This window comes from Octodon degus, unplaced genomic scaffold, assembly GCF_000260255.1.
Source record: "Octodon degus isolate 3935 unplaced genomic scaffold, OctDeg1.0 scaffold00024, whole genome shotgun sequence".
Taxonomy (NCBI): domain Eukaryota; kingdom Metazoa; phylum Chordata; class Mammalia; order Rodentia; family Octodontidae; genus Octodon; species Octodon degus.
The window spans coordinates 7,690,333-7,696,332 of NW_004524600.1; the positions used below are offsets into that span (position 1 = coordinate 7,690,333).

Sequence of the window (6,000 nt, forward strand, 5' to 3'; positions counted from 1 at the left end):
TTTCCTCAAAGCAAGTCATAAACTAAGGAGAATCAATCTCCCTCTCCCCTGAAGAAGGCTCCTACCCCATACTCCAAGGAGAGAAATGCAACACAGTGAGTCCAAGAAGAAGCTGAATAGGCTTTGCTGGCTTCTCCTCTCAGTTACTATCGCATGACACCCTTCTGTCCACTTGCATTTTTACACGGCTGTGCATTATTCATCCAAGCCAAGCATAAAAACTACCAATGTTCCCTGGATCTTTGGGTCTTTATTTCTGAAGACTTCTATGTTACACAAAACTTTGATTAAATCAATCTCTTTGCTTTTGTCTTTTTAACCTCATTTCTCTGACCATCGTACCAGCCATAACCCTTAAGATGGCTAAGGAAAGGGCTTCCACATCTCAGCCTTTACAGCTAAAAGACTGATTCCCTGTAAATCCAATAAGCTTTATCATAACGAGAATGTGAGCCAAGTTCAGGCACTTGTACCTATATATTCAGCTACCTCCATATTCCTGGATCTTAGGACAATATGCAATAGACACTCAGTAATTACTTGTCAAACAAGTGAGTGCTCACTTAGAGCTTTTAGAGCCAAATAACTATTCGGATATTTACTATCAATACCTATGTGATGATTGGCCATGATTCTGTGATATGTTTTTATTCTTTCTGGCAATGCCTTTGTAGCAAATGTCACTAAAGGATGTCTTTCTTTCCCAGAGTCTAAAACACTGCCTTCACTGAAAGCTACTCATCTACTTAAGGGATGTAAGTCTACTATCTGCTGAGAGACAGGTCATTCCTCATAACCCCAACAATCTTGCTACATACCATTTGAGACCACTACCCATATCCAATGCAGTCAAATCTGAAAACACTTCTCATGGCTTATAAACTGACAGAATAGTGAACTACATGCCTTGCCTTGTGAAGTGCATGCTACGACTTCTATTTTGCTGAAATCCAAACTGAGAAGTTTATAAAACATGCCCAAAATCAAAAGATATTTTCTGATGTTTTCACATGAAAAGTTTGAATGACACAGGAAAATATAATTTTGCAACATTTGTCTGCTAGTCCCTCATTCATCAGTTGATCCATATTACTTTGTATGCCTTTTAAAGTAAGTTGAAGTGCTTCAGATGCAGGTTATTAACTAGAACTCAATATTTATTTATATTCTTTTTATCTTTTAGGCAAGCTATATATACAAGGGAGATCATAAATCCTAAACGTACCATTAGATGTGTTCAGAGAAAAGATACACAAAAAAAGAAAAAAAAGAAAAAAGAATACACACAACCCAAACTCTTATTATGTTATAGAACATGATCATCATTCCAGAAATTTCCTTTATGTATCTTCTGAATAAATTTTTATCCCAATCTCTTAAGAGTAACCAATGACTTGATTGTTTTTCACAGAAATCAACTTCCATAATCATCATATTATAGAACTGGAGAACATTTATTCTTATGTAAGTCTTCTTTCAATGAGTATAATTTGAGATTGGTTCAGTTTTTGTTTATTAGTAATTTGTTCTTTTATTGCTGAACAGTACTTCATGGATGTCTACACTAGAGGTTTTTTTCATCAGTACAGAATATAATACTTGCAGAATTTCATCTTCACATTCCCTATGTGGGGTTTATACATGTGTGTAATAAATCTTAGTTATTTTTTTAGTCTCTTCCCTATCTCTTGATGCTTTTCCCATTTGAAAAAGTCTAGCCTCCTATTTCCTATTATCTTTTTTAGGAGAGAGTGATATTTAATGATACATTGCTCTTCAGGGAAATAATTACAGAGTCTTTTGGAAAATAATCTGAAAACACACAGCCATGCAGGACAGGTCTATTTTCTTACCACAACTACTGTAAACAGTAATCTTCTTCTCTCCAAAATGACCTGCATCTTACATGAAAATAGTTGCAAGCAGGGAAACCAAGCATCTAGCTTTGTGGCTGAAAGTAAAACAAAACAAAACAAAAACAAACAAACAAACAAACAAACAAAAAGAAAAACAACACAAAGGAAAAAGAACAATTCTTTGATTAACCACCAGTAAAAGCAGAGACTCCAGTGCCCTTTACCATGCTATCTGGGCCTCCTCTCTAGTCTTGTCCTTTCTGTCAATCTTCAGCACATCCATGTTAGCGCTCCACAGCTTGGAGCCACCATGGAAACTTACTTCTTTGGAGCTCAGCACAGGGCTGATCTTCTTTTCCATCCATAGCTCTCAACAGACCTTTGTATTCTGTGGGCTCAACACCCTCCGCAGAACCCTTCTTTGGGATGGATCTAGTTTGGCCATTATATTTTTTCAGGGTGATGAAAATGCTGGCTGACTTCCAGCACTTCAGTTGTTATTAGCTATATCCCAGAAAAATATCTTATTATGATTGTTGGGAAGGATATTAATTATTTACTCTGTTTGCATTAGCTACATTACTCTCTGAAAGTTTTCAATATAGTTCTCTTCATTATGTTTAGAATATTAACAATCATAATATATTAATCAAAGTTCTTCAATTTACAAAATAAGTATAAATTTACTGTGTTCACTTGGAGTAATTTATATAATAAATCAGTAGATGAAAGGCAATGTAGCAAAGGAAAAATGTTATTTCTATTAGTTTATGTGAGAAAATTAGATGGGAAAATTGTATGTACAATACTATCACGATGAGTTTTAAAAATTATAGATGTATGTTGTTCAAGACCAAAAGCATACATGAAGAAAAGTTTTTAAGAGTAGTATTTATTGAGAAAAAGAAAGCATCTCTCTAAAAGGTACAGAAGGGGGTTCCGAGTGGGTGGACCCATACAGGGAAAAAAAAAGAAAATAATTCAATTGCTATATTAGTGTGATTGTTAACTGTAATGTCAACTTGAGAAAGAGATGACCAGGATGTGTGGGCGTTTGGCTGCAACATCTGTCACCCCACTGATTGCCAGGGTAGACTTGGCTGGTCTGGCTGGCTAGGTGGGAGGACCCTTTCTCCTTCAGCTTCATGTTCTTTCCTCTTGAAGTTGTGCATTCAGTGGAAGAGGACGACTACCCGGATGGATGCACAGCATTCCTCAGTCAGGAGTATACAATCAGCTGCTCTCCCCTGCTAGAACCTCCAAAAGAGCTCTTAAGAAATAACCACCTGCTTGGCTTAGCATAGTTCTGGGTGTGACAAAATTATTACTTTAGAAGATGAAAGCCCCACCATGGTTGTGAGTGGCACCAACCAACAGTCTTGTAGGAAGACGCCTATCTCTTTGGAGGAGCTCTAGTCCTTGCGATTGCCTTGGACTTCTGTCTCCTGCCTTCCCGCTCAAACTCTTCTTCCGGGCATGACTGACTCTCGGGACCTCCAGTGCAGACCCTTAGGCTGCTGGATGTGAACTTGCACGGAAGTCTGCAGTGAGCTGCAGGCCTTTCACTTTCGACTTGATCTTCAGAGTGTAGCTGGCCCTGCTGTACGCTTCCATACCTACCTCTGTAAGGCAGCTATTGTAAACCCACATTGTAAACTCATAATATTGAATCTGTTTCTCTAGTGAACACTGACTGATACAATTAGGGTGGCAAGTCGTGGGCAAAAAGTACTTAAATGTCATTGGCTTGTTGGTGAGGTGGCACAGTGGAAGAGCACTTGCTTAGCATGCACAGGGCCCTGGGTTCAGATTCCCAGAATCACATATATGCTAAAGTTGCTTAATATTATACGTATAAAATGAAAAGATTTTCATATTTAGGGCTGCCATGCAAGTGGGCTATTTTCACTTGCAGACAGCAAATTTACTTATAAAGAAATTTTTCCAAAATATAATAAAAATATCTTCAAGAATGGGCAGGTTTTTATAATTTGCACATAAGTTCATTTGAGTAGCTAACAGGACTGCTCAGATCAGAATTTGCCCTCAGGCTGCACCAGTATCTTATCTATTACTTTGGCCTGTGTCTGCTTTCGTAGTAATTAGCTGTGTAAAGTGGGCTCCCTTGCCCCTTCAATATTACTCCTTTTCTAAATAAATTATTTCTATATTAAGAATCAATAAGCCATGTGTGGTGGTACACAGCTGTACTCCCAGCACTCAGGAGGCTGAGGCAGGAGGGGCATTACAAATTCAAGATTCAAGGGCTACAAAGTGACCTCTAGGCCAGCCGGAACTAACGGCACAGCAAGACACTGTCTCAAAAAGGCAATAAATAAATAAATAAATAAATAAATAAATAAATGTCAATCGTATTCCTCTACATCAATAATGAATTTACTAAGAATGAAATTAAGTAATGTTACTTACAATAGCATCAGGAAAAATGAAATACTCAGAAATTTACCTAACCGAGGATGTCAAAGACTTCTACAATGAAAACTATAGTACTCTGAAAGAGGAGATTGAAAAGGACATCAGAAAGTAGAAAGAAATCCAACTTACTAGACTGAACCATTATAGTCCAAATGCTCATATATAAATTGAGATGCAGATCTGCCACAATCCCAATCAAAATACCAACACCATTTCTCATAGAACCGAAGAAAACAATCCTGACATCCCTATGAAATCAGAAGTGACCTAGAACAGCAAAAGAAATCTGAGACAACAAGAACAGCAGGAAGCATCACAGTTCTGGATTTCAAGTTATATTATGAAACTGGAGAAAGGAAGGCAGTATAATACTGGCCCCAAAACAGACTTCTACATTGCCTTAGCTACTTTTTTCTTATTGTTGAGACAAAATACCCAATACCTAAAGTTAAAGGAGGAAATGTTTATTCTGTGCAGTTTGTAGAGGTCTCTGTTCACAGCTGGCTGGCTCGAAGGCAGGGTAGCATGGGAGAAGGGTGTTGCAGAGAACAAATAGTTCATGGTGGTCAGAAGACAGCAGAAGCAAATAAAGGATCCAGAACTTTTACTCTTTCACCCCCTTTGCTGATGCAAGTAAAGGAGATGACCTGCTTCCTGCCAGCACTGAAGATTATATCCATATCAGAATCCAGCAGAGAAATGGCAGGAAGGCCCTCACCACTGTCCAGGAAGGGATCGCTGATGATTATGATAAAAAGAAACTGGTGAAGACATTCAAGGAGAAATCTGGTACAATGGTACTGTCATGGAGCATTGAGAATATGGAGAAGTAATCCAGCTCCAGGGTGACCAGCACAGGAACATATGCCAGTTCCTGGTAGAGTTCGGAATGGCCAAGGATGATCAGCTGATGGTTCATGGATTTTAAGTGCTTGTGGCTCATTGAAGCTTACTTACGTGCAATGATACAGTTAGCCATGTTTACAACAGCACAGTTCATAGTAGATAAATCTTGGAAGCAGCCTGTGCATCCACCAGTAAATGAATGGGTACAGAAAATGTGGTATTTATGCACAATGAGAGATAGAAAGTTACATTTCCCAGACTTCCTTGCAAGAGGGCTCCATATTGCTGTTAGAAGCATCTGCAGGTAGGTGGATCTGATAGAAAAGCCCCTTTACCTAATTGAGGACATATTCTAGCTTCCAGGGATAAGCAGGCATGAGGTTTTCTTGAGGCAGCAACTGGTACCTATCACTTCCTGGAGATTACATTTATTGGGCAGAAATAATTTGGACCCTGAATTAAACTCATAGCTCTTAATGGAACAGCTTGGATAGAGAGGCTTTTAGAATTAATCAGACATGCAAGAATGCCTTTAAAATTTCCTCCCTACTATTCTCATGCTCCTTAAGTAGAAGACATCCACCAAAAGCTATTCACTGGTTAACCTGTTCCTTGATGTGTTAGTTAACATTCTGTTTCTGTGACAAAATACACAGGAAGGGCTGGCCAAATAGCTCAGCAGATTAAAGCGCCTGCAAGCAGGTGCAGGGGCTGGGGGGTTGATCTCCATGCCTGCTGTGCCAGCCCCACCTCCAGGGTGCACTGAGAGGGTAATTGAGACTGGGCATGGTGGCACATCTGTAATCCCAGCTCTTGGGAGGCCATAAACAGACGGATCACTATGAGTCTGATTTAGTAGTGA

General features: G+C 39.0%; 1 pseudogene; it reads left to right on the forward strand.

The window, feature by feature from the left end:
- The first annotated feature begins 2,898 nt into the window (after window positions 1–2,898).
- LOC101576589 lies at window positions 2,899–5,220 on the forward strand (annotated as a pseudogene).
- Window positions 5,221–6,000: the final 780 nt, after the last annotated feature.